This window comes from Ambystoma mexicanum, chromosome 11 (assembly GCF_040938575.1).
Source record: "Ambystoma mexicanum isolate Mex_15411 chromosome 11, UKY_AmexF1_1, whole genome shotgun sequence".
Classification (NCBI taxonomy): Eukaryota; Metazoa; Chordata; class Amphibia; order Caudata; family Ambystomatidae; genus Ambystoma; species Ambystoma mexicanum.
The window spans coordinates 1,229,646,809-1,229,658,963 of record NC_090934.1 but is presented as its reverse complement, the minus strand read 5'-3'; positions in this window follow the sequence as shown (position 1 = coordinate 1,229,658,963).

Sequence of the window (12,155 nt, the reverse complement as noted above, 5' to 3'; positions counted from 1 at the left end):
GCCCGATCGCGTGTGAAACTTCCCGCGCACCCCTGAAATACACGTACCCAGCCCAATCGCGTGTAACACTTCCCGCGCACCCCTGAAATACACGTACCCAGGCCAATCGAGTGTGTAACTCCACGCGAACCCCTGAAATACACGTACCCAGCCCAATCGCGTGTGAAAACACCCGTGCACCCTTCAAATACACATACCCAGCCCATTCACGTGTGAGACTTCAAGCGCACCCTTGAAATACACGTACCCAGCCCAATCGCGTGTGAAAACACCCGCGCACCCCTGAAATACACGTACCCAGTCCATTCGCGTGTGAGACTTCCCGCGCACCCCTGAAATACACATAACCAGCCCAATCGCGTGTGAAAACACCTGCGCACCCCTGAAATACACGTACCCAGCCCATTCGCATGTGAGACTTCCCGCGCACCCCTGAAATACACGTACCCAGCCCAATCGCATGTGAAAACACCCGCGCACCCCTGAAATACACGTACCCAGCCCATTTGTGTGTGAGACTTCCCGCGCACCCCTGAAATACACGTACCCAGCCCATTCATGTGTGAGACTTCCCGCGAACCCCAGTTATACACGTACCCTGCTCGCACAGGACCTTTCGCGTGTGGAAGTTAACGCGAAACCCGTAATACACGTTCCCCGCTTGGCATTTGCTGTTTGGCAGTCCGGTAAACTGGTTTTGGGTTGGCGCAGACCTTTGTGCTGGATTGGGGATTTTGATGCCTTTTCCTTGCGCGAGGGCGTTCTTGGGGGCGTAACTGGCGCTGCTGCAGGGTCGCTGCGCCACTCTGCGCCACGGCTGGTTTTGGAGGCTAAAATCCATGAATACGCTGTGCGCTGAAATGGATTTTATCGCACGCGGCTGACGCATTCTATCGCACGGGAACACTGTGCGCCAGCCGCCTGCGCCACTTTTGTGCGAATTTCCATGAATTACCCTGAGTATGTTTTGTGTGGTTAACATTAAAGTCTGCATGTCTGCCTAGGCATGAGTCTTTGTGTGCATGTATTTTTGCAGCTTCATGCATGTGATTTACAGTAACCATTACTGAAAGAGATAGGTTGCAGCAGCAGCTTCAGATATTTGATTTAAAATAACTCGTACTGGCATTAATAGGTTGTGGCAACATTTACAGTGATCATTACTGGCAAAGATAGGTTATGGCAGCAGCTTCAAGCATGTGATTTACAGTGACCATTACTGGGAAACAAAGATTGCAGCAGCAGCTTCATGCATGTGATTTAGGCTGACCGTTACTTGCATAGATAGACTGCAGCCACAGCTTCATACATGTGATTTACAATTAGCATTACTGGCATAAGTAGGATTTTGCAGCAGCTTCATGCATGTCATTTACAGTGACCATTACTGGGAAACAGAGATTGTGGCAGCAGATTCATGCATGTGATTTACTGTGACTAGTACTTGCATAGATAGGTTGCGGCAGTAGCTTCATAAATGTGATTTACAATGACCCTTACTGGCATAGAGAGGTGGAGGCAGCAGCTTCATACGTTGTTTTTACAATGGCTGTTACTGGTATAGATAGTTTGTGGCAGCAGCTTAATACATCTGATGTACAGTGACCGTTTCTAGCGCAGATAATTTACAGCAACAACTTAATGCATGTGACTGACAGTGCTGTTAATGTTACTGTGATTGTGACAGCAGCTTCATGCATATTATTTACAGTGACAGTTACTGGGGAACAGAGATTATGGAAGCAGCCTAGTGCATGTGATTTATAGTGACCATTACTGGCATAGATAAGTCGCTGCAGTAGCTTCAGGCAGGAGATTGACAGTGACCATTACTGGCATAGATGGGTTGTGGCAGCAGTTGCATGCATGTGATTTAAAGTGACTACTACTGGCATAGATAGGTTGCAGGAGAGGCTTGAGACATGTTATGTGCAATGACTAGTACTGGCATAAATTGGTTGTGGCAGCAGTTTCATGCATTTAACTTACAGTGACCATCACTGGCATAGATAGTTTGTGACAGCAGCTTCATGCATGTGATTTACAGTGACCGTTACTTAGCATAGGTAGATTGTGGCAGCAGCTTCATGCAAATGATTTACAATGACTGTTACTGGCATAAATAGGCAGCAGCAGTTATATGCTTGTTATTTACAGTGATCGTTACTAGCATAGATAAGTTGCTGCAACAGCTTCATGCATGTGCTTTACAGTGTTGTTACTGGGAAACAGATTGTGGCAGCAGCTTCTTATATGTGATTTACAGTGACCATTACTGGCATAGATATGATGTTGCAGCAGCCTCATGCAGCTTCATTCATATGATTCACAGTGACTATTACTGGCATAGACAGGTTGTGACATGGACTGTTTGTGGCAGCAGCCTCATTCATATGATTACATTGAATGTTACTGGAAGTGATAACCTGTGGCTGCAATCTCATGAATATGGTATGCACTGATCCTGTGTAGTGTATTGTTGGTGGCATAACCTTTACTGGATTTTTTAATGTTTTACCTCGGATAACCAACTATAAATTGCATTGATTTTACCTAATTTTCCTAAAGAATAGTGCGCAAAATGCATTTCTTTGTACAGCACATTATTTAAAAAAAATTCTCGGCCAGAACCAACCATCAACCCTCTTTTATTATTTCAGGCTGCCTTCCTACACTCGTCCGCTTGCCGTCATTTTCCCAGAGAGCCAATTGTAAATTGCATAGCTTTTTACCCAGTTTACTGCAAATATTATGTTGCAAAATGCATCATTCAAGGACTTTGTTTGAAAAAGATTTCATTTTTCACAGGGAAAACATCTTCAATGCTCCCATACTTATTTTGGGCTCCCTTGCTACGCCCAATCACTTGCCCTAATTTGAGGAAATATTTAGGCCCCTTCACTGAAGCATTCACCACCCATGAGAGCTACTGATGAATCGTTTAGAATCCCGGTGCCCCTTCAGGAGCTATCCATCCCCCCTGTCACCAAAAGCGACCTCCGCCAATGGGCGCGCGAAGGAGGGGTGCACAGTGAGCGGGATGCTACAATATGTGATCACTGACAGGGAAAAAATACTTGGATAAATCCGGGGTTGGGAATGCTAGGAAAGATATTTCTTCACATGTATTATGCTATATTACTTATATTGAACTTAACACTACCCAAAAGATATTTCGACTTGCTGTAGGGGAAGAAAGGAAGGATGTATGCGAGAGAGGGGAGGAATTTTGGGTGATAATAAGGAGGCAAACTATATTAAGCATGTTAGGTGCTTGGTAGAGCGCAAAACTATTCCCTAAAGTGACCTCAAAGTTCTAAAGGAGAAGACGAACAAGGTAGGTAGGTTTTGGGCAGGAAAGAATAGTGATGATAGAGAAGAAGAAGAAGGTGAACTTGGGGTGAAATTCAAAGACACTTCTGCACCACTGTGTGAAAGTGCGAGGGGTGTCAAAGGTCCCTTTGTGCCACATTTCTGTCTGTGGTGTGGCAGGCCACACCCACTCCTACTTGCAGAGCTGTCAGCTTTTTCAAATTCATACTTGAGAAAGCCATCTAGTCCTGTGGAAATGCTGGGGATTGCAGTTTTGACTTCTCCATTTTAAATTTAGGACTACAAATCCGAGATTTCCAAGAAAAAAAAATCGGACCTTTATGGCTTTCTCACTCCTGGAATGAGGACACTTGAGAGCTCTTTACTTCTAAGAACATATAAAAAAAAGTGTGTGTCTGTGTGTGCGCGCGCGCGCGCACGCGTATTGTCAATACTCTTCTACTCCACAAGCCATAAAAGGGATTATTTACAGAGGGGGTCAGTTAAGTATCCAATTTACAACATGCTTCATTTACACCGCAGTTTGGTTGTATATCATGGATGGTATTTCCAAAGAGCCATGTCCACCACATGGGCAGTCCATGCATGCCATAAGCTACTCCTGGAATTGTTCGTAGTCACAAAGGAAATGCTTTTACGGTTGAAAATGCGGGTTTGCGTGTGTGCATTGCTTGCAGGGCATGTCATCTGCAATGCACATGTGTAAAGTAGGGCATTCTAAAAATGCAACTTTTGCATTTGTTTTCCCTCCAGCTGTCAAATAGCATCCTGCTAACTGTCATCACTCCCACTCATGTGATGCCAATTCGACCATACTTAGGGCACATCCACACCCTTAATGGCACTACATCACTCACATGTTATTTGTGGCTAGTGTTGGAAATGCATTTCCAAATGTCTTTGAGTGCAATAGACGTTTCGAGCTGGTGGGTGGTCACCAATATTTCCATTCCCCCCGACACCGTGTGCAACCCCCACTCTTACAAACCCGATAATAAGTGACGTATGCATCGGGTACCAATGAGTGCGCAGTTAGCTTCATGCGTCAGTGATTCACGTTTACTGAATTGGGTGTGATAATGCAAGTGTATGGACTGAGTCACAAATACTCCCACAAAAAGCTTTATGGATCACCTTAAAACTGATAACGTTTATTTGTTCATAGACAAAATGCATAAAGTTCATAATTTTTAAGATCAGAGTTTTTAAAAACAGGCTGGCCACTAGAACAAATAAACATTCAACAATTTCAGACACAAAGACAGTTAGCCATCTGATTTGATGGTATTTCATGATTATAGCCCATGTGACAAGTGTTTTAAGAAATCATTTATTGCCAACATATTTTATTGATTTTTCAGCAAATGTTCTGAACATGAATCCAACGGATCATAACTCTATAAAAAGCGAAAACACATCAGCAAGAAATGAAAAAAAGATTAAGGAAAATAATCAAGTTTGTGGACCAAAAAAGCTCAAAAAGATCCTAAAGACATTAATTTCCTTTCTAATTGCCCCTGTGGCAATTGAAAAGAAAAAAGGCTATGGTCTACATGCCCAGGGAAGGCTCTCGGCCATGGCGACCCATCATGCCAACTGAGACTGCTCCTGTCACCAGCTTGTGACCTCTCTGGGGAGAGGTCAGCCTTGCCAGAGGTTTCTCCTCTGGATGCCAAAAGGAAGTCTATTATCAATTCATAATTCTAAGGAAAATGTTAAAGAAGGTCAGCCCATGGCCGGCCGAATCACTCAAGGGCATCATAACACAGCGCCAACCACCTCATCCCCACTATGGCCTCACTGAAGACCTTGTTCCAGACTCTAGGCGCTATGACCCATCCAATCCAAGGATGTGAAGGATGTGCACAACACTCAATCGAATCAGGCATGGGGCACATCCATACTTAAGTAATCACAGCAATACTCAAAAAATTTCACAAATGGACCAAAAAAACGTGTTTTTTTCTCCAGGATCCAGATTTGCATAGTTACATCTACAGCCACACGCTTCAATCACACATGGCGACCTGTGTTTTTTTTGTTATTCTGTTTGACATTTTCCCTGTGTTCCAGTCAATTTTCAGTGCCCTTACCCGAAGGCTGTCTTACGTGCTCTGGGGACCAAAGGCGCGCTCTGCTAGGTATTGATTGCCAATATCCTTCTATCTGTAGGCGCAGTCTGACTTTACTGGGTAATGATAGTGTTCCCAGCTGGCACTCGAGGCACTTTGAACTCATTCCTACCTGCATTTACCAGCTGTCACCTCTGATATGTACAAACAGGTCCCTGGCTCCAGTGATCTATACAAGGCTGTTCCGATGGTAGAAATAGCATTACATTTGCAACATCTCCTGTCCTTCTTAATCTTAAAGGGTAATGAAACCGCAGTCTCTTCCTCCCTGGTTGGATCTACTTGGCAACCTGTTAGTTCTACAATATGTTAACATTGATTTTCTCGACGCTTTTAGAGGCATATTGTCTACTCTTTAACAAAAGCCCCTCTGGGATTACACAGGCCAATTTTGATCAAAACCATTCCTGGCGTTGTGGTGGTTTGTGTGTGTGTGTGTGTGCTTATAAAAACCGTCCACCCGTCTGTGTGTCTATCAGTCTGTCTATCTGGCTGTCAGTCCAATAACTCACATTTGCAATTATCTCTTGCAAGACTATAGGACAAGATCAGCTTCTTTGACTGAATCCGCCATTCTATTAAATGCTTTTTTCGGCTGTACTCTACTTGCTAGGATGGACAGTTCCATAAACAGAATAGGACTCTGTACAGGAATTCATTGTATTCTAAAGTTTCAAGATGGCATAAATTGTGCTCCTAGCCAGATGTGTTTTCACTACACACTGGCTTGCTTTTCATTAATATGATTAAGGCAGCAAATATGAATTGATCACTAACGGAAAAAAACAGGTATTTCTAATACTGCCTGTTTTTACCACCAACCAAATGTTGGCATGCAGTTTTTACAGCATGTGGCATTCCTAGGAACACCTCATGAGGTTAAAAGCACAAGATTATAAATCAGAAAATAGCATTGTACGTAATCTAATTGGTCAAAGTAAAAACTGTAAAACATGCTCCTAATTTGCAAGAGTTAGTGTCCTTAACGTGGTGGAATGTGCAAAGACATCCCTTTAAGTCAAGAGACACACACTTGCCGGGGGTCACTAAAGGATGCTGAAAATGAAATGTGTCCATAGCCACTGCCCACCTGGCCATCCTCTTTGCATTAGCAGAAAAGGGTCAATAGTGGCCGCCCTGCTCTGCATCATTTCATTTGGTCGGCAGACACATTGTCCAGCACTGTACACAACCCATTTCCAGCCTCACACAAAGATTGAAATATTTTTTTAATTAAAAGAGAAAGAAAAGCATGTAGATTTTCAGAAATACCCAAAATCTGCCTCTGCTACCACACCTCTGGTGCTACTGCCATAGTCAGTCAAATTTCCAAACCTTCTGCATGCATCAAAACTCAACACAGCAAGCGGAAATCACAAGAAAAAAGTCTGCTCACAATGTATATAATTATAACCTAAGAGTGAAAACAGAAATGTTTTTCAACACACCCCAAAAAACATTCGAACTGAGAATACAGCGACAAAAGTACAACAAATTACCAGCCTATTAGCAGAACTGCATTTCAGGCGGTCTGTGTTTCCTATTACAGAACTGCCATTTTCACCCCAGGCTTTTTCTGGCACAACATCTGCCATTTTCCCTTAACGTGCTGCTTTCATTGAAACAAAAGTTAGCATTGAAGTCAAAAGTATTGAAATTGCTTCCTGTGGCCCCAGCTAAGGTCGTCACTTAAGGCCCAATTCATGAAAATGTGAAAATGTGTGCAGAAATCCAGCAAGGGGCGCACGCCGAGAAGGACGCTGCGTGAACCTGCATACAGAATAAAAATTGCACGCCCTGCGCATTCATGGAATTGTTCGCACAAAGTAACCGTATTTGCAAGTCGCGGCCGGAACGCCCCCGACACGTCTACACGCAAAGTGAAAACTGCTGGATCAGCTACCTTTGTGCACTCCCCCGGGTTGCGAATACATGCACCCTTCAAACAGTTTGTGGGGTCTCCTTCAAGCACACCTGAATCCTGGGGACCCTGTGCAGGGTCCCCAGTAACTGTTCCAGGCACCCTATCAACCTGCGTATGAAGAATCGTAACTCGGTCTAAACTCAGAAAATCTGTGTGCAAACCCCTGTAAACTGTTCCTGCACACCGCTACACTGCTTACGCGCACCTCTAAATTACATCGGAATCCCGGTTGAGTAGCCGCACCCCGAAATCTGACATGCAAACCCACCCCTGTGCTGAAAATCTTAGGCACAAGTGTACTTATGCCTGCCTTTGGGTGGCAGATCCTCTGGAGGACTTGTGTAGTCATTTCCCAGCTGAGAGGTTGCGCGATCGAATCCATGAATACGTTTTGTGCCGTACAATAGTGGCCGCACAAGGGACTGCCACTTTTTGGTATGTTCTTCCCGATTTTTGGTGTTTTGCCCCCTTCCGAGCCATCTACGCAAGCCATGCCCATGCTCTGCGTGACATCTCACGCAAGGCCCTGGATGGCTCGCACAGATGTGCAGAGCCATTGTGAACTCAATGCAAGTCCAGGTAAAGCACTGCTCTTTTGATTCCATGAATCGATGACGACGGATTTGCGCGTAGTCGCGCGTGCAAATACCCTATTTTCCACGCAGATAATTGCATGAATCAGGGCCTTAGAGTAAGATGGAATATGATAAGAATGCAGACACATCATTACTGAAAACTTTACTGCATTTGCAAATCAATGTAAAAAGAGCAAGCTGCAGTAAACGCGAGATCATTTACAGTAATAGCTAGGGGTGAGCAAAATGTTTGCCTGTGAAACAAAAAGAGTGGAATCGGCACTCACATCTGCTTCTGTCTGGTCTGCAAATAAGTGGCAGGGTTCCGACGCCACTGAAAGTTCACCCGTTTTTGTGCAGCTTCGCGTGGATTATGGTGTTTCGTTCCCATGTTAGTTTCTTGTAGCATGACGAAAAACTTTGTGCACAGGTCTTGTCTTTTTATCTGTGCTAGATTTGTGTAGCAACATGATAAACGTTGTGTGGGTTTTTCCAAACTGTGCTAGTTTCGTGCAATGCCACAAGTAACTCAGCAAGTTTTTTCAATTCATGAGAGGCTCACACAGCGACAGGAGAAACTTTGTGCGGGTCTTTTTCAATCCGTGGTAGTTTAATGCAGCGACAAGAGCTTTTGCACATACTTTATTTAACCGCACTAGGTTTGCGCACCGGCACGAGAAACTTTGTGTGTGTCTTTTCCAATCCATGGTAGTTTTGCATTGAGGCACGCGAAACTTCGCCTTTATTTTAACCATGCTGAGTTTGTGCAGCGGCACGAGAAACTTTGCACCATTTTTTGGGGGGGATTTGTGGTAGGTTCAGGCAGCAGCATGAGAAACTTTGTGCTCTTTTCAATTCATGCTAGGTTTGTGCAATGGGACTAGAAATTGTGGGCAGCTTTTTGTTCGTTTCGTGCTAGTGTCACTCAGCGGCACGAAAAATTTAGTTCTGCTGTTTTCAACCTGTGCTAGGGTCAGGCAGCAACACGAGAAACTTTGCGCCACTCATTTCTGTTTATGAGAGGGCACAAGAAGCTTCACGCCGCTCTTTTCGATATGCTAAGAAGGGGTTGCCGAACGGTGGATTGCAGCAAAACCGATCAAAATCGTACAGATTTCACTTCCACGGCTGCCGGAATGGAATTTAAGAATTTCGCCCAGCCCTAGTTCTAGTATGTCGGCGTTATAAACTGCCTGCCTGGCGTTCAAATGGAAACAAATCCCTAATAAGGTTAACAGATGACTCCATGTCAGCGGGGACAACATAGCCCAGTAGTGGGCTTTCATTTCTCCATCAATTGAATTCTGGGAGTTGTAGTCTTGTGTCCCTTCATTTGAATGAAATGGACTAAGATTAAACTAAAGTGAGAGCAAATCACAGCACTGGAATAGACTGTCCAAGATGACATGGATTCATTTGGTAACTTTAAGTAGGCTCTAGATTCTTCCATCTCTTAACATCTTGTATGTTGATGCCTGAATGCTTGAACAGCATTTGGGAGGTCATCAAGGGGGAAATATCAGTACTCAATGGTAAACAATGTTTATGCACGTGAGGATAGTGGTAAAGAGCACTGAGCATTGATAAGCAGGTGTAAAGCAGTAGGACTATAGTGGTAAAACCAGAGCTCCCAAGTTTCCCCATTTCAAGGGAAATAAACCTGGGCCCAGTAAAAGGAGAGCAGAAAGAGAAGAGCACAGGGAAGGAAATTCATAGGAACCAATGGGCCAAAGGGCAAACAAAGGACCAAAACCAACACATGGGCCTTTAATGTGTGTTTTGTAGTATGAATTAAAAAGTGAAAGGAATGAGCACCACAATGTGGGCATCTTGTTTTCCAGCGTTCTTCTCCTGGATCTTTTAAGAAACCACTATCGGGTCAAATTTGAAACGATTTAATTGCCTCATTTTTCCTCCATCCAGCAAAACTAACAATTGCATGGAATGATAATCATGTGTTATTTATACAGCGCTTTCGCCAAAGCACTGTACATAGAACATATGTATATGCAATATCACCCAACTAAAGCTGGCACTCGTGTATCAACCTCGGAGGATGAAAGGCTGAGTTGGCCTTGGCTGGGATTGAAATCTGCGACCTGCAGATCACACACAGATCGCAGCAGTGGACACTCATCCCACTGAGCTATCTTACCGCCTTATCTAATCTATTGATGCCACAGTAAGTAGGGAAAGGGGAAGACCAGAGGGGCCTTTGGGTGCTATGAGGCCGTCCCCGGGTATGTTGGTATGCATGTGCACAGCTGGATCTCTACTGATTCACTCTTCAGTGTCGATCCAATTATCATGTCAAGAATGGCAGCTGTGGCTCAGCCTCCTTCTCCCCCATCCTGCATTCCTGTGATCTTCTCCTTTTGCCTTTACTTCCCAAATAGTCCTGTCTGCATTCATTCCCATAACTTAGCATGCACAAGACTTTACTCATGGCATTCAACAGTTATGAAACCCTCCTCGGTTTCCCAGTCGCTTGGCCCAGTGTATTGTTTTTCTTTGTCAAATGGTCTGTTTTTTGGTTACATCTCTATCTTTAAAAAAAAAAAAGTTAATAAGCAACATACAATTTACAAATCAATTTGTGCTACTACTTAATGTGTCGTAATAGAATGAATATCATATGCTCGAATAAATTAAACAACCGCCATCAATGCATGGGGGAAGCGCAGAGAGAAGCGTACGCTGGGCCATTCATTTGAGCATCCTATATGAAAATAAACCGTGTGATTTCCTTTACTCATGATAAACGTGTCAACAGATTCCCTGGGAAGCAAAGGTAATGTTTACAAGATCCATGCACCACTCCTGAGATGCATTTCCTGATGGATAAGCATCCGGAGGGAACTGCAAGCATCAGTCTGACAGCATCCCGCATCCCTCTCCTCCTCTCCAGATCTGAGAACTCTGCCGAACAAGCCCTTCAGCCCTCACACGTGCTCTCTGTTGGCGTTGGTTTCCATTCCTGTGATCTCAATGTCCATTGCACCAGCACTTTGCCGTAAACCCTGCATGCTCCCCAAGGACTCTGATCGATATGTGTATTGAGGGACGACCTGTTGGGGGCTGCTCCGGATCACCGGACAGCCCCATGCTCGGGTCGGGTGGCACCCGACAGTATGCACACTTCGGCGGCTCCATGCCGTGTACTCAGGGGTGGGGGTTCTGCCCACCCCGCTCCAGAGCACCGGAGCTCCGCACACGTGGCCAGGTCCACCTGGCCACCGCGGCCCCGGCTCTGGGGGCACCCAGGCCGGGGTCGCATCCCCAACCCGCCTCACATGGCTGGGGGACCCACAGGGACGGCGTTGCCCGGCAGGGGCACCGTCCGGACGGCGTTGCCCGGCAGGGGCACCGTCCTTAAGCTGGGCCCCGCCCGTGGGCCCAGCACCAACAGCGCAGCACCAGCCTGGTGCAACAGGAACAACGCTGGAGCCAGAATGGGAGTGACTGGCGAGCCGGAAGCGACTTGCCTCTTTTATTATGTTGGTCGCGTGGCTACTGCCACGTGACCCATTACAACATCCTGGGAGCTACCATGCTCCCAGGAGGGGTTCACATGCAACACCACTCCATTCTTTTAATAAACAACAAAACAAAACACATACCGCTAATTGACCACTACTACTCCTACAACCACTCTACTAATGCACCCTTTATTAACCTGGGTGAGTGGTTTCACTATTGCTGAACGCCGCCCTTGTTGATCCCCCCTGGCACCATTTAAAGCATGGCCACACTATGCAGGATCACAGCTTCCCACCGCCACTTGAATGGGCCTTTTTAAGCACGTCCAGGGTCTGCAGGATCCCAGTCTTCATGGGGGTGGCTACTGAGTCCACATTAAGCAACTGCGGGTCTGCAGGAGACCAGTCCGACATCATCCATGGGCAGCTATTCAGGACAGTTCAGTTCACAACTTAGGGCCGGCAAAGCCGCACCTGGGAAAACCCAGGGGCCACATCGGCCAAGTCCAGAGTCAGGGGGCAAACCCGCCCTTTCGAACCTCCCCTTTCACATGGGGGTTGCTGGCGTTGTGTTTGGCCAGTATCGCAGTTCTTACATTCACCGCCGCGGGCCCAGTTGTTTCACTGCAGCCACCTCGCTGCTCTTTTGCCCGGGGTGGGGGAGGGGCCGACGGCTTAACTTCTTTGTTGCGGCAGAGCCGCACCTTCCTCC